Consider the following 20810-nt stretch of genomic DNA (forward strand, 5'->3'; position numbering starts at 1 on the left):
TCAACCTGAGAAGCTCATGAAAGGCAAGAAGGTAGCTATCTACAAGAGGGTACCCCCCCAAAATGGATATTTTTCCCCAAAGCTATGAATTATTCTTTTTTTTTACAAAACAGCCTTATCATCTTCAAAATACTCCCTATTACACTTAATACATTTGTCAAATCTGCGACTGCATTCTTGGGAACATTTTTCACACTCATCTGTTTGAATGGCTGAGCTCCTCCCTCGTTTTCTCCTTCACCTTTTCCATGCTGTCCGTGATTGCCAAGTCACGGTGAGCATTGTGAGCAACAAGCAGGGCCTTATTTTCAGAACTAACTGTTCTTGGATTGAGGCTAGAGTTCATTGGGGGCCCAGAATCCATCTTGTCCCTGGAATATGCAAGACTCAGGTTTACTGGGGGCAGTCGTATTATGATAAATTCAAAAACCCTTAAGACCAGCTACCCCAACAGGGTGCTGACAATGCTCACCGTGACTTGGCAATCACTGAAGTGTGGCCTTGGCTTTAACTGCTCATATAGGGCACACCAGAAAATTAACTACAGCCTCATTCTTCTCTCACTGCGGTGCCTCTGACTGCAATGGTACGGACAGGGCCTGAGTTCCCGATTGCAAGCTTTATTAAATGTGTCAGAAACTCTCTACACAACATCATTTTCTAAAGATATAAAACTGAAACAAACTAAGATGCAACTTAACCTCTCTTCCAGGATCTCAGATGTATTGTGCCCTTCCAGGAACTGCAGAACAGCTAAAACACATTCATTCTACCCTGAGGTTTCTGGAAAATGTGTATGTGCATCTCTCTTTTTTTCCCCTCCTAATAATAAGTGACATTGTAAAGCCAGTCTGAAAGTCAACACGGGGTTAGGACAGGACCTGAAGCAGCGTGTTGGTCAGTTCGAGACAGAACGATTGGAGACCAACTTCACGGCAGCTGACACCACTAATAACTTAATATCTAGGGGCCTTCCAAAGGGAAAAACGAAAAACCCAAACAAATCTATTTCTGTCAAGTTGATTCTGACTCATGGCGACTCCACGTGCTTCAGAGGAGGACTGCCCTTCATGGGGTTTTCCAGGCCTTTTGAGGACAGATTATCAGGCTTGTCCTGCGAGGTGCCTCTGGGTAGGGTCGAACCACCGACCAACCTTCTGCTTAGTAGTGGAGTGCTTAGCCATTTGCCCCACTCAGGGATGACTTAAGGGTCTCTAAACAACAACAAACAAGAGTCCGAACCATACTCTTAATTTGCGCCTGGTTTGTAGGTGCTCCCTGGGTGAGAACTAAGCTTCCTCTGGGAGTCAGCGATGGCTATCACTGCCATAACCCAAAGCCACTGCCATCGAGTCAATTCCAACTCATAGCGACCTTATAGAAGGCTGCCAAAGAAACACACACCTTGGTCTTTTACCTGCAGAGAGGCGGGGAGTTTTGAACTGCCCGTCTTGAGGTTGGCAGTCCAATGCTCACTCAACAATGCCACCAGGGGAACATCACAAGCCTCGGGTCCTCCTAGGCACTCTGCCCTAGGCCCTGGAGGGGGAACTCGCTCTGGACACCGGCCTTTACACAGCTCAAGGTAGCAAGCTACAGTCCAGGGACCCAGCATGCCTCGTGTGGCCCATGAGTTAAGAATGCTGTTTTGCCGATCAAAGGTAAGATTGCGTAGAGAAGAGGTATAGCTGTAGCCCAGGTGGGGACGGAGCATGGTAGTGGGGCAGGAAAGTCAAGGGAGATGGAGGAAGGAGCTGGGAGTCAAGGGGAATTTATGAAGGTCTAGACAAAGACATGTACATGCAAACATATATATGAGGATGGGGAAATAGATCTAAGTGTCTACATTTATAGGTTTAGTATTAAGGTGGCTGAAGGACCTTGGGTCTCTACTCAAGCACTCCCTCAATGCATGAATACGTTCGTTTATTAAATTGGCACTCTATGATGCTCACTCTCCCAACACAACTGCTGAAGCCAAAGTGGGTGAACAAGTAAATGTGGTGAAGAAAGCTGATGGTGCCCGGCTATCAAAAGAGATAGTGACTGGGGTCTTAAAGGCTTGAAGATAAACAAGCAGCCATCTAGCTCAGAAGCAACAAAGCCCACATGGAAGAACACACCAGCCTGTGTGATCGAGTGGTCCCAAAGGGATCAGTTATCAGGCATCAAAGAACAAAAAATCATCATATCATTGGCTGCACACCTCCATGATAGGATCGCTGAAGACAAATGGGTGCATAAGCAAATGTGGCGAAGAAAGCTGATGGTGCCCGGCTATCAAAAGAGATAGTGTCTGGGGTCCTAAAGGCTTGAAGGTGAACAAGCAGCAATCTAGCTCAGAAGCAAAAAAGCCCACATGGAAGAAGCACACCAGCCAGTGCGATCACGAGGTGCCCAAGGGACCAGGTATAAGGCATCATGCAAAAAAAAAAAAAAAAGAACATATGTATGTGTATATATAGATGTGTGTGTGTGTGTGTGTGTGTGTGTGTATACCATATTGAATGAAGGGGGAAGTGCAGAGTGGAGACCCAAGGCCCAAGTGTCGGCCAATGGAGATCCCCCTCATAGAGGGGTTTAGGAGAGGAGATGGGTCAGTCAGGGTACGAGGTAGTACCGATGAAGAACACAGCTTTCCCCCAGATCCTGGATGCTTTCTCCCCCCAACTACCATGATCCAAATTCTACCTTGCAGGGCTGGATAAGGCAGAGGTTGTACACTGGTACATAGGAGGGCTAGAGGCACAGGGAATCCAGGGTGGATGATACCTTCAGGACCAAGGGTGTGAGGGGCGATGCTGGGAGAGTGTAGGGTGAGTGGGTTGGAAAGGGGGAACTGATTACAAGGATCCACATGTGACCTCCTCCCTGGGAGAGGGACGGCAGAGGAGGTGGTGAAGGGAGACTCCGGATAGGGCAAGATATGATAAAATAACGATGTATAAATTACCAAGGGCACATGAGGGAGGGGGGAGCGGGGAGGGAGGGGGGAAAAAAGAGGACCTGATGCAAAGGGCTTAAGTGGAGAGCAAATGCTTTGAGAATGATTGGGGCAGGGAATGTATGGATGTGCTTTATACAATTGATGTATGTATATGTATGGATTGTGATAAGAGTTGTATAAGCCCCTAATAAAATGTTAAAAAAAAGAATGCTGTTTTGCAAAAGAAGGGTTAATATCAATTTTGATGACAGAACTTAAGAACTGTGAACCAAAATGCAATTTCCCAAAGTATTCCGTTATTATTATCTTTTCATGTCATCAACAGAAACTTGAAGACATTGGTTTTTCACCTTGCTATTTAATTCCCTACACAATACCCCTAGCCTTGCCTCTTGGCCTACAAGGCCTAAATTATGTGCTATTTTCTTGTCTTTTATGGGAAGAGCTTGAAGAACTGGGGCTCCAGAGGAATCTGTCACCCCTCAAGTGGCCAGGAAAGATCTAGCTAAGCATCGTGAGAACATTTTCATCATGATAGAGACGTGACTTTTATCCATTACCTCATATAAACGATCCCATATTGCTTAAAGCAAAACAAAAACAGCTTGATTGAGACGTAATCCAGCACCATACAATCCACCCATTTACACCTGATCTCAGCCAAAAGGCGGATAAGCAGTATAATTCACACATTTGGAGTGTACAAGTCCAGGCTTTGTAGTCAGAGTTGTAAACCATGGTCACACTCACTTCGAGTCTCTTTGCATCGCCCTATAAAGGAACCCTATGTCCACCGACCCCCACTCTTCCCTTTTCCCCAACCTCCCAGCCCGAGGCGGTCACCAATCTACACGATGTCTCTGTAGAGATGCCCACTCGGGGCATTTGGGATGAATTTTCCACTTTGCCTGAATACATAGTATACTTTATGTTCTTTCAACACTTTAAGAACAAGAGGAATTTGTAGCAGACCTTGTGAGCCAGAGGTTTTGACTTCTCTGTCATGAATCATCGCTCCCCAAGTCCTGAAATGTGGCCCACTGACTGCACCACAGGCTGCCCACTCTGCCCTGACCCGTGTCCTGGACTCCCCCTTATAGAAAGGTTCAGTGACTGGATGCTGCAAGGTTAGGAAACTGGTAGCCAGTGTCCAGAGGTTCCAGCCCACTCATGGGGCTATATGAATTTCTAAAATGGGATGAAAAGTAGTAAAGGTCACAAAATGCCCTTGAGCAGCGTAGCCTAATATGTAAACATTTTATATCGACTGCAGTTCTTTTAGAATCAAGATTAAAACAAACAAACAAAAATTTGTTTGACCTCACCAATTAAGCATTTGCTTTTATTATTGGTAACAGGTCCTTAGACTGGAAATCACTTCCCCTTGGTAGCAGTCACAGTAATTAGTGCTAATAACTTCTAATGGGCCCTTGGACCTTCCTCACCTAAGGAAAGAGCCCAGGCATTCAAATCACCTCGCCCTAGTTCTGCTTAACTGCTGCTGCATTCCAAACCACCCAAGGCTGTCATTGGCTGGAAACAACCATTGTTTGTTTGTCTCTCTCCAGATCTTCCTGTGTCTGGCTCTGGAATAGCTCCACTAGGTGGTTCTAGCTTAGCATCTCCCATGCAGTTGTCCTGAGACAGTGACAGGAGCTGAAAGTGGAGTTGTGGGGGATCACCTGGCCAGACACCTCTCTTTCCTCCTGCCAGGTCCTCTACCAGCAGTCTCCCAGAGGGGTTATCTTGTGCTTCCTCGCAGCATGGTGTGCTGGGGTGGTAGGACTTCTTTGATAGCAGCTCACAGTCCAGGGAGGGTGTCCAACCACCTGAGTAGAAGGTGTACGATCTCTTTTGATCTAGCCTTGAAAGTCACAGTGTCTCTTATGCAGTCCTCTACTGTTCACTCACTAATAACTTAGTTCCGTTTCTAAGGCAGGAGCCAAAGACTCGACCTTTTGAGAGTAGTAGAGCCAAGGAATTTGCAAAAATGTTTTACAACTGCCATTCTCTATTCAGAACACAGGTTCATTCTTGGGCTTCTGCAACAATTCTCTAAAAAGATGAAGGGAGACTCCGGATAGGGCAAGATATGACAAAATAACGATGTATAAATTACCAAGGGCACATGAGGGAGGGGGGAGCGGAAAAAAAAGAGGACCTAATGCAAAAGGCTTAAGTGGAGAGTAAATGCTTTGAGAATGACTGGAGCAGGGAATGTATGCATGTGCTTTATACAATTGATGTATGTATTTGTATGGATTGTGATAAGAGTTGTATGAGCCCCTAATAAATTGTTTTTTTTAAAAAAAGATACATCATTTCTTGCTTCTCCCTCCTCTTTCTGTGACCTCTCCCCTTGTTTCACCACCCTCTGAAGATCTTCCAAATTAAAGAGTTCGGGTCTAAATCGCTGGCTTGGTATTTGCCTTTTTCTGTAAATAGACCAATTCTTGAACCAAGCCCAAATATTTCGTGCGGCTCTTGCTCTGCTAGGTCTACTTCCTGTTTGGTTGCTTTCTATTTCCTGCCCTTTCTGTCACAGGTTTCTGTGAAAATTGCAAGCTGCCACCTTGAGCTAGGCACTGTGTTCTATTTCTGAATCCACCAGTGGTCTTGAGCAAGAGTAAGGGTAACTATTAAATATAATTCAGGAAGTGAAAATTTAAATGCTCCATCTTGACTTAATATTGATAGAAGAATTAAACTCTCACTCGAAGGAAATAGCTATTTCAGTGACCAATTCACCCTCTCACCAGTGAACTGCTCCCATCCCAAAGGTCTTATGCCAAGTGCTAACAGGCCTACCTAGGAGTATCTTTCAGTAACAGTTCCACAGCTCCTGCATTGTTTAAGTCTGAGAGAAGAACCTCAGTTCAAAAAGTAAGGGGCTATCTAGCTTCTCAGACAAGGGAGAGTGACAATGGTTGCCACTAGGGCTCCAGTCCCTACACGCACAGGTTTATTCCAAACAAAATATGTCTACAGGTCTCTGCCATCAGTGCATGGCTGCAGACCCATGCTCTCAAGAATTCACTTGGCTTGGTTTCATTAAGGTGCCTCCAAAATCAAAGGTCCAACCAGAACAGTAGCCTCCCAGGGAACCTGCTGGGATAGAGAAACTCAAGACTGAGAGCTCAGAGGGCATGGGACAATGACGGGCACTTACCAGGAAGATGTCTGCACTGGTGAGCGAGTGACACTAAATAGTTGGTTTCCATCATGACAACTTCTGATTCTTTGAGAAGAACACGGGCTGTCCTGTAAGAAAAATTTCATCAGGAAACCTTACGTGATATCCCCCCAGAAGTATGATCTTGTCCCTTCCCATTTCCTGTTGCTCCGCATATTCAAAGTGCGTGTTAAACAAATACAACTCGGATCTCTTGGGGGTGCTGCTCAATTTGAAGAGTGCAGAATGGGGGAAGGGCTAATGCAATGGAAGCCGCCTGCAGGCGCAGAGTCCTAGATGGAGAACGTGTTGAGGAACGCTAACGTTGTGCTATTTTTGTGTAATGACGATTTCTATGATTGTGACAATACTTACTTACTTAGCCTTGAATATCACAAGCCCTCTGAGGTGGCACGTCATCGAATGCTCACATTCTGCCCAGATTTGCTACTCTCACCTTTTCAGCTTGCTGGCTCTATTTTTAACTAAAGGTCTTAAAGTGGCTTCTATCATTCAGCTGTCAGGCACAACAAAGCCCAGTGACTTCTTGGGTGTGTGTGTGATGTTTTGTTTTACTTGAGATGGGTTGGGGAGTAAAACACACACACACACACACACACACACACCACCCCCCAGGGAATGTTCATGCTAATCTTCCTGGGCTGTTTTTTTCTCCTTTGTCTTGGCTACTGGGCTGGCTGCTAACAACCCCCTCTGGTCCAGGGCTGACAGGCTGACTTGTCTCTTCCTTGGAAGAGAGCTTCTTTTTCTTTGGGGTGGGATTGGGGTGTGAGCCTCTTTCTATGAATGAATACAACCTATCCTAGGAGCTCCCTGGGTAATTTCCCCTCGTGTTACAATGGTCAGAATTGTATCATTTGCTCATTTCTAACCCAATTGCTAGCTCAGAAATGGGATGGGTTAATTGATTATCTGAAATGTACACCAAACTCACTGCCACGGAGTCGATGCCGACTCATAGCGACCCCTGTGGGTTTGCGAGACTGTAACTGTTTATGGGTGTAGAAAACCCAGTCTTTTTCCCACGAAGAGCTGCTGGTGGTTTTGAACCACTGACCATGAGGATCACATCCCAATATAACCACACCACCACCAGAGCTCCCATCTGAAATGTAAAACCCCAACTAATTCACAATTAAAAAAAAAATGCCCAGAGGGTTTTCATGGACTGTCAGGCTGTTCTGCATAGTTCATCTTGGACTGAAAGCCCTACTGGAGTCTGCTTGGCACCATAGCAACCCACAAGCCTCCACTGACAGACCCATGGTAGCAACATATGGTACTTGAGTTGCATGGAGTGGAAATCCAGCCTAGGTTTCCCACCTAGAAAGGCAAGCATTCCACCACGGAACCATCACCACCCCCACAAAGAGTGGAATTCCCACAACTGATTTGGAGAAACACACATTTGCAGCCAGATAGAATTACCCAAACAAGGTCAAGGTTCTAATAGAAAGGAAAAGGGGGAGAAAGGATAATTATTCCTTTGGCAAGAGGCCTTACAATATTTAGATTTACTCTAATATGATGGGAGGACTTCCCTCCCTTGGGGTTCTGAAATCACTGAATTTCACTACAACTAATGAGTTGCTCAAGACAGAAACCGGTGTCTCCCAAATATCTATTTCTTAAAGTCATTTGTGTTGTTGTTGCTGCCGCCGCCGCCGCTGCTAAGTGCCATCAAGTCAGCCCCCCTGCACAGCAACTGTGTGTGTGACAGAACAAAACAGCACCCAGTCCCGTGCCACTCTCGCGGTTGTTTGTTGGAACTGCATGCCCTGTGTCAGTCCATCTCGTCAAGGGCTTTCCTTTTCCCCTACCGCTCCACTTTACCAAGTACAATGTCCTTCTCCAGGGCCTGGTTTCTCCTGATGACATGTTTAAAGTAGGTGAGACGAAGGCTCGACATCCTTCCTTCTAATCTAAGGAGACTTCTGGCTGTACTTCTTCTGAGACAGATATGCTCTTTTGGCGATGCACAGGACTTTCAAAAGTCTTTGCCAGCACCGCAATTCAAATGCATAAATTCTTCGTCCGTCTTCCTTATTCAACATCCAGCGTTCAGAGACGTTTTGAAAACACCATGGCCTGGGTTAGTCATACCTTAGTCCTCTAAGTAACATCCTCCCTTTACAACATTTTTAAAAGGTCTTGTGTGAACATGTTTATCTAACGCAATGCACCATTTGATCTCTTGACTGCTGCTTCCATGAGCATTGATTGTAGTTTCAAGCAAAATGAAATCCTTGACAACTTCCATTTTTCCTACTTATTATTCATTATATTACCTATTGGTCTTGTTGGGAGGATTTGGGTTTTCTTTAAATTGAGTTATAATTCATAATGAAGTCTGTAATCTTTGATTTTCACCAGCAAGTTCTTCAAGTCCATTCTACTTCCAGTAAGCAAAGTTATGTCATCTGCATATCATAGATTAATAAGCCTTCCTCCAACCATGATAAAAATTATTCATTTAATCCACCTTCTCTGATGATTTGCTCAGCATACTGATTGAATAAGTATAGAGAAAGAATACAACTCTGAAACACACCTTTCCTGATTTTAACAGTATTTTAAGCAGTATTCCCTTGTTCTGTTTGCACAACTGCCTCTTGATCCATGTACAGGTCCCACATGAGTACAATGAGTTGTTCTGGCATGCCCATTCTTCTCATGGCTCTCCAGGTTTTGATCCACACAATCGAATGCCTTTGCATTGTCAATTGAGTACAAGTAAAAGTCTTTCTGCTATTCTCTGCTTTCAGCCAAGATCCATCTAACTTCAGCAATGTCCCATGTCCTTTTTGAATCTGGCCTGAACTTGTGGTGCAACCATGGTTCAATGATCTTCAGCAAAATTTACTGTCATTTCCATGAAATGCCAATGATATTGTTCTATACTTTGTGCATGCTATTGGGGTCACTTTTTTGGAAAGAGTACAAACATGGATCCATTCCAGTTCATTGGCAAGTAAAGGTCTTCACATTTCCTGGCACAGACAAAGGAGTACTTCCAGTGCTTCGTCAGCTTGTGGAAACAGTTTCACTAGTATTGTCAGCTCCCAGAGCCTTTTGTTAGTTAATGCTTTCAATGCAGCTTTATTCAGTACTTTTGGTTCTTGATCATATGTTCCTCTTAAAATGGTTGCATATTGACTCATATATTTAGTGTGTATTAGTGACTCTGTATTCTTTCCATCTTCTTTTGATGCATCCTGTAAGGTATCATTCAATATTTTGCCCATAGACTCTCAATATTACAGCTTCAGGCTTGAATGTTTTCTCTAGTCCTCTCATCTTAAGATGTGCTGTTCATGTTCTTCCTTTTTGGGTTTTTCACTCTAGGTCTTTGCACATTTCATTATAATACTTTGTCTTCTTAAGCTGGCCTTTGAAATTTTCTGTTCAGTTCTTTGACTTCATTTCTTCCATTTGCCTTAGCTACTCTACAATTAAAAGCAAGAGTCTTTTCTGATATCCACTTTGATCATTTATTTCTTTCCTTTTTAATGACTTTTTGCTACCTTTCATGTATGATTCATGTATGATTCTTTTTTATGCCATCTCACAACTCATCAGGTCCTCTATCATTGGTGTTCAAAGTGCCAGATCTATTCTTGACATGTTGTAGAAATTCAGGTAGGATAAACTCAAGCTCTTAATTTGATTCTCATGGACTTGTTTTGATTTTCTTCATATGAACTTGCATATGAGGAACTGATGGTCTGTTCCACAATTGGTCCCTAACCTTGTTTTAGCTGCTGATACTGAGCTTCTTCATCATCTCCTCCCACAGTGTAGTCACTTTGATTTCTGTGTATTCCATTTGGATAAGTCCATGTGCAGAGTAGCTGTCTGCATTGCTGAAAAAAGGTACTTGCAATGAAGAACTTGTTAAGTCTTGCAAAATCCTTTCAGGCGATCTCTGGTTTTATTTCTATTACCAAGGTCATATTTTCCAACTACTGTTCCTTCCTTCCTTCCTTCCTTCCTTCCTTCCTTCCTTCCTTCCTTCCTGTTTCCACTTGTGCACTCCCATCACCAATAATTATCACTGCATCGTGATTGCATGTTTGATCAATTTCAGACGGAAAATGTTGGTAAAATTCATTTTTTTTCATCACTAGTTTTATCGATTGGTGCATCAATTTGAACAATGATTACATTGTCTGAATTTCCTTGTAGGTGCGTAGATGTTACCCTATCACAGGCAGCCTTGCAATTCACGACAGTTCTTTAAATGTCCTTTTTAACAATGAATGTGATGCCACTGCTCTTAAATGTGTCATTCAGCCTACTTAATCACATAGTTGTGTGGTTCAAAATGGCTGATACCAGTCCATTTCAGCTCATTAATGCCTAGAATTAACCATTCCACTTCATTTTTTACAATTTCTAACTTTCAGATTTTCATACTTTGCATATTCAAAATTCCAATTATTAATAGATGCTTAAAGCTGTTTCTTCTCATTTTGAGTCATGCCCCATCAGCAAATTAAGATTTTGAAGGATTTCCTCCAACATTACTGTGGCTGACTCTACTTTGAGAGGGCAGCTCTTTTTCAGTCATATTTTCAGCATCTTCTAACCTCAGGGGTTCATATATTGCACTATATCTGACAATGTTTTGCTGCTATTCATAAGGTTTCCAGTATCTGACAATATTCTGTTGTTATGCATCAGGTATTCACTGGCTAATTCCCCTGAAGTGGACAGCTTATTCCTTCCTCATAGTCTGTTTGCCAGAAGCTCTGCTGAAACCCTGTTCATTCTGGGTGACCCTGCTGGTATCTGAAATATCAAATGACATAGCTTACAGCATCGCAGCAACACAAAAGTCACCACAGTATGACAAACTGATACGTGTTTTCTACATCTTTATGATTTTCCCGTATTTTTATTAGAAAAGGCATATTAGTATTCTCTATTATTCTCTGCTATCCTATAGTTTATTAATTTCCCCCAAGTTTAAAAATCTGTTCTATCTATACAAATAGATTTGAGCTCATACTTAATCAAATCTAATCTAAGAAAAAAAATTGAAATTTTTTTCTTAATATTGGCCCTGCTCAATATTTGCCCTTATGAAGTGGCCACTGAAGATATCGATGCTATAGCAAAAGGTAATAAAGAAATTAGATGGCCAGGCAATCAGAAAGAATAGCATCTGATGTTTTAAAGGCTTGTCTTAAACAAGAAACCATCTAAGTGAGGTGTCAGGTAAATGCCCATGGAAGAAACACACTAACCGGTGTGATCCAAGGATTGTAAAAAATAAAATCCAAGATCAGAGGAAGGAATTGTATCTAAGCTTGAATTCTGAGAACTTGGTTTGCAGAAGACTATAGATGACAGTGAAAGCCCCAAACCCATTTGTAGGGTCCCCACAAGGATTACGCCTTCATTGAACGTCCTCAGACCATTGATCAGACATGTGGATAATTTTACCCAAGTGGATCACTTCAGATATAATTAGATTAAAATTAACATACAGTAGAACCCCAGGCCTCAACACTAATCTGTTCTAGAAGGAACATCAAGATGTGATACAGTCAAGCTCCAAATCAATTTTTCCAATAACTGAAAACGGATTAATTCATTCTCAACCACCAAGTTTTTACCCTAACCTTGCCTTCTTATATAAAACATTACACAGAATTTTAAAGTAAGTAAGTTCAGAGTTAAAAATATACAATTTAAATAAGAAACACAACATTTAAAAGGTTTTTCATTACAGTATGGCCCATCCCTTGAGATTGGGGGGGATCTGGATCTGTAGACATGCATTTGGAGAGGCGGTATTGAGAGAGAGTCAGTGTTTGGAAAGGGGATCCTCTTCCATAACAATCAACTGGTAGCTGCTTTTCAGGAGGTTGTTTGTTTATTTTCTCCCCTTCTTTGCTTTTAGCCACCAGGACCTAGCTGGCTTTTTCTAGAAAGAGAGAGAGAGAGAGAGAGAGAAATCTGTCTAATGTGGTCTCCCATTGGTGTTTTCTTAACTGCTTTCTAAAAGGGTTTATTAAATTATCATCAACAATATCGACAACACGGTTAACCAGTTCCTTATCATGATGATTCTTAAAAAAAAAAACAAAAACGTTCCTAGGACCCATGTTTATCTCAAAACAGTACAAAAAGCCACAAAATCTAAGAAAATTATAGCAAAATGCTTGGAACACAACTGCAAAAGGTTTAAACAATGTGTACTAACAATGCCAACTAACATCAAGTGACTGAAACACGACCTGCTTTTGTTTATAAAAATCACGTGCGTCGGGTCAGATTCCTATGTTTTGTTCAAGCTCTGATGCTAAATTTTCTCGACATTTCACATCGAAATCCAATTATGTCAAATACCAATGTGGTTGAGTACTGGGGTTCTACTGTCTTATCATTTGTTCTCCCTTTTTAACCATTTTTAATTTGTTCTAGTTTTGTTTTTTATATTGAAAAAGTTCATTTAGCATTAGCCAGCTGGGCTCACTTTAGATGATTCCAATTTTGTTGGCAACATCTAAAGCGTCATAGTCAGGAGCCAGTCGAACATATGGCTTCTTCTCCCCGTCAGGCCTGATCAAGGTGTTGACCTTGGCTACTTCAATGTCATAGAGCTTCTTCACAGCCTGTTTGATCTGGTGTTTGTTGGCTTTGACATCCACAATGAACACAAGTGTGTTATCTTCGATCTTCTTCATGGCAGACTCTGTAGTCAAGGGGAACTTGATGATGGCATAATGGTCCAGCTTATTTCTCCTGGGGGCGCTCTTCCGAGGGTATTTGGGCTGCCTTCTTAGTCTCAAGGTCTTGGGCCGCCGGAAGGTGGGTGACGTGCGGATTTTTTTGTGTGTGTGTGTGGCTGTGGATGCCTTTCAGCACGGCCTTCTTGGCTTTTAAAGCCTTTGCTTTGGCTTCCGTTTTGGGAGGGGCAGGAGCTTCCTTCTTTGCCTTCGGCGCCATCTACGTGAAAAGGGATGTTCTAGTTTCTATTATCTTCTTTCCTTTGAAGTTTTTCTGTGTTTTATTCTTGTGGGGTTTTCTATATGATTTTCCTTCTGTGATAGCCAGGATAAGTAATCCATAGAGATAGTAACTTGATTAATAGTTCCTTAGATTATGGCAGGGGTTGTTGGGGGGCAATGGGGAACTAGTAATAATGGGTAAAAAAATGAAGAAAATATTATAAAATTGATTGTGGTGATGATTAAACATCTATTTACTATACTCAAATCATTGAATTGTATGGCATGTGGATTATATGCTAACAAAGCTGTTAGAAAATAAGGGGAAAAGTCTGTTCTATTTTACAATCTATTGTTTTCCATATGGAAATTCTTTAACTACACTATTTAATCTCTACTATTACTTTGTAATTCTCTTTAATTACAAATTGATTATCTTTGGTTCCCCATTGCTAATCTTAAGAGAATTTTGTTTTTTACTTTGGATACTTCTGTACCTGGGTTGACTTCTGAATGGTGCTATCATGTATGTTAATCTAATTAGTCATCTGCTCTTGTTGGTCCTCCATCTGAAGAACTATGGTTTCTGCTGAGATTATAGCTCAGTATTTTTAGTTCAACTTTATTGGTAACTTTTTGCTGTTCCCAAGCAGTTTTTTTTTTAAGATTTTATAGTTTATTAATTCTCTGGTGAAAAATCCACATAACCAGTGCAGATCAAGTCACTGTAGATGCTTTATTTTCTTTTTGCCAGCACCCACGCTGGCCTTTGCAGTCCCCCTGATTTTCTTCATTCTGTTCTTGCGCTCCTTGCGTTGCTTCCTCGAGGTCTTTTTCTCCTCATACAGACCATGTCTTGCAAGTCTGTGTTTAGGTTCATTTTTCTTTGCATCATCCAAAGAATCGTAAATCATGCTGAAGCCAGTAGTCTTGCCACCACCAAAATGGGTTCTAAATCCAAATACAAAAATGACATCTGGTGTGGTCTTGTACATTTTGGCTAGTTTTTCATGAATTTCTGTCTTAGGCACTGTTGCTTTTTCAGGGTGAAGGACATCAATGACCATTTGTTTCCGCTGAAGTAGTCGGTTGGTCATGAACCTCCCGGTCCGGATGGTTACCGTGTCATTCATGATGGCACAGAACGCTCAGACAGCCAGAGACAAAAAGGTCCCAAGCAGTTTTTAGGATTCTTTCCTTGTCTTTAGTTTTAGAAAGTTAGGTTATTATGTCTTAGTGTTGGTTTCTTTTGAAGTCTATTCTGTTTGGGATTTGTTTAGCTTCTGTAATACAAATCATATCTTTTATATGAGTTTTCTTAAAATAACCCAACAAATTTCTCCGTGTTTCTTGTTCCCTCTTCCTGTTCTAGAATTCCAATAACCTGTAAGTTATACCTCTTGCTGGTGTTCCCATAATTCTTAAGTTTTTTCAGATTTTTTTCTGTTTCTCTAGCAAATTTGTATTGAGAAATTTGTCTTCAAGTTCACTAAGTTAGCCTTAGCATGGTTTCTAATTTTTCACTTATTTTAAAAATTTTGTTCTTGAGTGTTTTCTTGTATTCTTTTAAACTTTTGTCTGTGCTTGCCTTCATTTCATCTGTAGCTTTCTTGAACTTTCTTTTAATCCACTGAAGGTGCCTAAATATCATCATTCTCTTGAATTCCTTCTCAGGTAGTTCTACAGCCATTTGATCGCAGAAGTGTTTTTCTGGCTCTCTGTTTTGGTTGTTTGTTTGAACAGAAATTTTGTGAACCAAATTGTCCTTTAGACATTGTGATTTTTTAAATTTGTTTTTAATTTTTAATCATTTTATTAGGTTCTCTTACAGATATATTACATAGTTCAATCACATCACGCAGTATTTTATAATTGCTACCACAATCAGTTTCTAAACATGTTCTTTCTTTTTGAACTCCTTAATATCAGCTCCCCTTTGTTCCCTTTCCCCCACCCTATCCTCCAGGAACCCTTATTTTTATTTATTTATTTATTTCCATATCATACACAATCCAATGTATACATTCACCTGCAATTCTGATAATTCATTCTCCTTGGGTGGGGTAATACAGTCATCATTGCCATCAGCCCGACCCCCTTCCCATACCCTCAAGGAATCATTACTCCTGTTACTGTTTCTGAAGGGCTATCTTGGCTTTCATACATCTAATGATCTTAATTATACAAATGAACATATGCAGGTCTAACAAGATTAATGAGGACAAACAAAAACCGCAATAATAAGGGGAGGAAATATTAACGAATTAGAGGATAGCTATGTGTTTCATTAGTGCAATACTGCACCCTGGGTTTATCATCCCTTCCAAGAGGGACTGTCCAATCATTTTACTGGTGGGTTTTGGTTCTCCATTGTTTCCACGTTCCTTCACATCAACTTGATTTTGAACTTTTTAAACTTCTGATACCTATTTCTGTCAGCACTTCATGATCACACAGGCGGGTGTGCTTCTACATGGGCTTTGTTGCTTCCCTGCTAGATGGCCACTTGTTTATCTTCAAGTCTTTAAAACCTCAGACACTATATATTTTAGTAGCCGGGCAACATCAGCTTTCTTCACATTTGCTTATGCACCCTTTTTGTCTTCAGCAATCATGTTGGGAAGGTGAAGGATCATATAATGCCACATTATTAGAACTGTTCTTTTACTGAAGTAAGATTTAAGTAAAGGCTCAAAGTCCATCTGCTTCCTTGTATTTACATGTATATACATGTATAAATACACCTACCGTTATGTTTAAATATAGACATATCTAAATTTAATCCTACATACATTTTACTTTTTCTTCTTCCCTCCTGCCACACTATCATGTTTACCCATGGTTCACCTCTCACTAATTCCTCTTGAGTACATTTAAATTGATCAAACACAACCAGGAATGCTACAGCCTCCTCCCTGTCAATTTTAGAACTCTTACTATTCCATGTTATTGGCTCACCGCTCACCTCCCCCCTTCCTTCTCAACTCCCATTTCTGCTCCCCACACCTCCCCAGAACCGCCCATCCCATCACTGTCTCCTTGAGGTTGCTTATCCTGCCTATCTTATATAGACATCAAAAGAAGAAAAACAGACCATACAAATAGTTCCAAGTCTATCTGTTATCCTGACCAGTGTAGTGAGAATCTCTTTGTTAAATAGTGAGCAGGACCGGTTATAATCCATCAGTCCAATCCCCTTTTCTTTCAGGTTTCCATATTCCTGTACCCTTACCTAAAAGCACTTACACCCTTTTAGTCCTCAGCAGGCAAGCTAACAATTCATCCATCTCCTCTCTTGCCACTTTGTTCTCCTAGTCAGTATTCAGCCCACTTCCCCATCCTTTCCCCGGAAGCGCAGTGTCCCAGTAGTATCATCTGCAGCTCTTTCCTTGGCTCTCTCGCATCTGTTGTAGACGGTTTGTGAAGCATGTCTGCCTAGCCCACCATCTTCCTGTGAGTGTCCTTCTGGCTTACATATTGTTGTAAGTTGCAATTCAATCCATTTTGTTTCACAATAAACCTATGTATGCAGAGGGGACCTGAATAGGGTTGACGCCTGTGACTTTTAGAAAGCAATGTTGATGTCACCCAGTGTGAGAACTCATGTTGTCACTCCACTCTCCCATAGACCTGCTCCCAAACCAGTCAATACAGACCCTTAGTTTATCATAAATTTTAATCACTGAGTAATATGTGATAAATCTAGTTGCAAACTACTTAACTCGTATGCAGTATTTCTTAGATTAACAACAAATTTTTTACCTTCAAATCCTTCCGTTTGAGGTATGCTGAGAGTATTCTTCCCTTTTGTTTTTCTAACACCAGGTCTTTGGATTTTATTATAATGCTTTACTTTGACTTCTTGAGTTGCCCTTTGGAATTTTCTGTTCAGCGCATTGTTGTTTCTTCTCTTTGCTTTAGCTACTGAAGAGCAAGTTGCAGAGTCTTGTCAAGTAAGCAGTTGGCAGTAGCAAAGTTAAGAAGGCTAAGATCATGGGCAAAAAAACTCAAGAAGAGGAAGTCCTCTACTGCCCAAACCCCACCCTGGTCAGAGGAATTGGCCTGTATATACATGTATAAATATGACTACGCTATGGAATAATAATAAATAAATAAATAATAATAATAAAATTATTCCATAGCGTAGTCAGATGAATATGCAATTAGAGATTTCAGGTCTGTTTGTCGTAAACAGATTGAGCTGGTTATGATTATACCTCATAATGAGAGTATCAAAAAGGGATAAGCTATATTTTGGGTGATAGGATCTAAAATTATAGAAATTCGTATTATACCGCATCCTCCTAATTTTAAAAGAATTGCGGCAAGTACTATTGAACCTGCAATTGGAGCTTCAACGTGAGCTTTTGGAAGTCATAAGTGAAGTCCATATAAGGGCATTTTAACTAGAAATGCTATTATACAAGCTAATCATATTAAATTTGATAGCCATGTTAGTGGGAGAGGTTTTATAAAATAAGGAATTAGGATTAAATTTAGCGTACCCAGTAAATTATATAAACTGATAAGAACAATAAGTAAAGGGAGTGATCCTAGGAGGGTATAAAATAGAAAATAAATCCCGGCATTTAATCGTTCAGTTTGGTTACCTCATCGGGTAATAATAATTAATGTGGGGATAAGAGTAGCTTCAAATAAAATGTAAAATATTATTATTTCAGTAGAAGAAAAAGTTATGATAAGGAAAAATTGAAGAAGAATAAGTATTGTCACATAGCTTTTTTTACGTATTACTGGTTCATTTTTTAAGTGTGATTGGCTAGCTAGTAGTATTAGAGGAAGTAATCATATAGATAAAATGATAAGGGGTGTAGATAATGGATCAGAAAAAAATGAGGTAAATTAAGATTTAAATCAGAGGCTTGGTTAAGCAAAAGAAAACTGATAGGAGTAATTAAGAAGCTGTATGTTGTAATATTAATTCATAAATTTTTACTATTAGATAATCATGTTAGTGGAATTAATATAATTACTGGTAAAATTAGTTTTAACATTGTAGAAGATTTAAGTTTTGAACATAGTCTAATCCGTAAGTACTAGACACTATTACTAATAGTGATAATCCTAGGGCTGCTTCACATGCAGCAAATACTAAAAGGATAATAGGAATTATAGAGAATAAAGTAAAATGTAAGCTTAGAGCTAAAATAGAATTAAGAATAAATAAAGACAGTATTATACCTTCTAGGCATAGTAAAGTTGACATAAGGTGTGAGCGGTAAATTAATAAGCCCATAAAAGCCATAAAGAAAGCAGTAATAATGTGAATGCAAACAATTGGCATTTGATAATTATGATTTTTTTCATAATCTAATGAGTCGAAATCATTTATTTTTTTTAAACTAATTATCAATTCAATTCATTCTAATCCTTTTTGAGTTCAGTCATAAGTAAGACCAAGAGATAAGATAGAGATAAGGAAAAATGCTATTATTAGTATGAGAATTAAATTATTGGATTGAATTGCCCATGGAAGTGGGAGAAGAAGTGCGATCTCTAAATCAAATAGAAGGAAAGTAATGGCGATAAGAAAAAATTTTATAGAGAATGGGAGACGGGCTGAGCTTACGGGGTCAAAACCACATTCATAAGGGCTTGTTTTTTCTATGTAAGTATTTAGTTGGGGAAGTCAAAAGGCGACTAATACAAGGATAGTAGCCAGGGAAATATTAACAAGTATGGTAAATATTAAGTTAATTATTCTTTTCTAGATCAGGCTAGAACTTGGTAATTGGAAGTCACCAGTACAAATTATACTAAAAGAATAGGAGCCTCATCAATAAATGGATACATAAAGGAAAAGTCAAGCTACATCAACAAAGTGTCAGTACCATGCGGCAGCTTCAAATCCAAAATGATGTTTTGATGTAAAATGGTAAAACATTTGTCGAAATAAGCATACAATTAGGAAAGTGGATCCAATGATTACATGAAGTCCATGAAAACCAGTTGCTATAAAGAATGTTGATCCATAGACACCATCAGAAATAGTAAAGGGTGCTTCGTAGTATTCTGAAGCTTGAAGCATAGTAAAATATAGACCTAATAGGATAGTTACAGATAAGGCTTGAATTATTTGTTTTCGGTTTCCCTCCATTAAGCTATGATGAGCTCAAGTAATTGTTACTCCTGAGGCTAATAGGACAGAAGTATTAAGTAAAGGAACTTCTAGGGGATTAAGGGGAATAATTCCTGTTGGAGGTCAGGATCCACCTAGTTCTGGGGTTGGGGCTAAGCTTGAATGGTAAAAAGCTCAGAAAAATCCAGCAAAAAAGAAAATTTCAGAGATAATAAATAAAATTGGCCTGTATTCCTGCTCCACCTTGTATTCCAGAAAGGCCATGTACAAGAGAGGAAGTATTCCGCGGCCAAATTCAGAAAAAGGAGAAGGCCCTGGCTACTGCCACAAAGCCAGTTGGTGGTGACAAGAATGGTGGTACCCAAGTAGTCACACTGTGCAAAATGCCTCAGTGTCACCTTACAGAAGACGTGCCTCGGAAGCTGCTGAGCCATGGTGAAAAGCCCTTCGGTCAGCAGCATCCTGAGACCATTCCTCGAGGGAAGAGAGTGCTTTTCTGGAAACAGCTGGGCAGTGGCTTGCTGCTACCGACCGATGTCTCTCACTCAATCGTGTTCCTCTGTGTAGAACGCATCTGAAAGTTGTCATCGCCACCTCCACCAAAATTGATATCAGTGGTGTGAAAATACCCAAACATCTCACAGACGCCTACTTCAAGAAGCTGCCCTAGTCCAGACACCAAGAAGGCAAGATCTGTGACTCCAAGAAAGAAATATGGAAAAAAATGTGAGTAATATAATGCTAAGTGAAAACAATAGGCTACCAAATTTTATGGATACATTGTATCCATGATTTCAGCTATATCAACTATGCAACAAAAGATATGTGTGGATATACTCCAAACAATTACTTGTATATGATGTCACTTTGAGCACTAAGGAATTCCTGATTCAGGCCACAGTATCTTCAACTGCTTCATATGCGTATAAAAGTTAGACAATGAATAGGGAAGACCAGAGAAGAACTGATGGACTTTAATTATGATGTTGGCCAAGAATATTGAAATATCGTGGACTGCCAGAAGAAACAGATCTCACTACCATGATCCTAATTCTACCTTACAAATCTGGCTAGGCCAGAGGATGCACACTGGTACAGATAGGAACTGGAAACACAGGGACTCCAGGGCGGATGTTCCCTTCAGGACCTCCTCCCTGGGGGACAGACAACAGAAAAGTGAGTGGAGACACCAAATAGTGTAAGATATGACAAAATAACAATAATTTATAAATTATGAAGGTTTCGTGAGGAAGGGGGAACAAGAAAAATGAGAAGCTGATACCAAGGGCTCAAGCAGAAAGCAAATGTTTTGAGAATGATGAGAGCAACAAATGTACAAATGTGCTTGACACAGTAGATGGATGGATGGATGGATGGTGATGAGTTGTACCAGCCCCCAATAAAATGATTAAGAAGAAGAGACAGATCTGTATTGGAAAAATTACATCCGAATGTTGCATGGAAGTGAGGATGATGAGGCTTCATCTCACATAATTAGGGCATATTAATAGGCGAGACAGGTCCTGGAAAATACCTCTCATGCTTGGTAGAGGACCCTCATTGAAATGGATTGCCACAGGAGCTGTAACAATGGGCTCATATCTAAGAACC

At 40.5% G+C, this 20810-nt stretch overlaps 1 long non-coding RNA gene and 2 pseudogenes across 2 annotated transcripts in view; 1 reads left to right on the top strand and 2 right to left on the bottom strand.

Annotated features, from left to right (window-relative positions):
- Nucleotides 1–20810, bottom strand: part of LOC142430903 (uncharacterized) — a 121986-nt gene that overhangs the window by 94433 nt on the left and 6743 nt on the right. For both annotated transcript variants that reach the window (XR_012780674.1, XR_012780673.1), the window contains exon 2: nt 6117–6208. This is a non-coding gene — a long non-coding RNA (uncharacterized LOC142430903). The remainder of the gene's footprint in view (nt 1–6116; nt 6209–20810) is intronic.
- Nucleotides 13822–14232, bottom strand: LOC142430957 (small ribosomal subunit protein eS24 pseudogene; annotated as a pseudogene).
- Nucleotides 19227–19929, top strand: LOC142430958 (large ribosomal subunit protein eL6 pseudogene; annotated as a pseudogene).

This window comes from Tenrec ecaudatus, chromosome 17 (genome assembly GCF_050624435.1).
Source record: "Tenrec ecaudatus isolate mTenEca1 chromosome 17, mTenEca1.hap1, whole genome shotgun sequence".
Classification (NCBI taxonomy): Eukaryota; Metazoa; Chordata; class Mammalia; order Afrosoricida; family Tenrecidae; genus Tenrec; species Tenrec ecaudatus.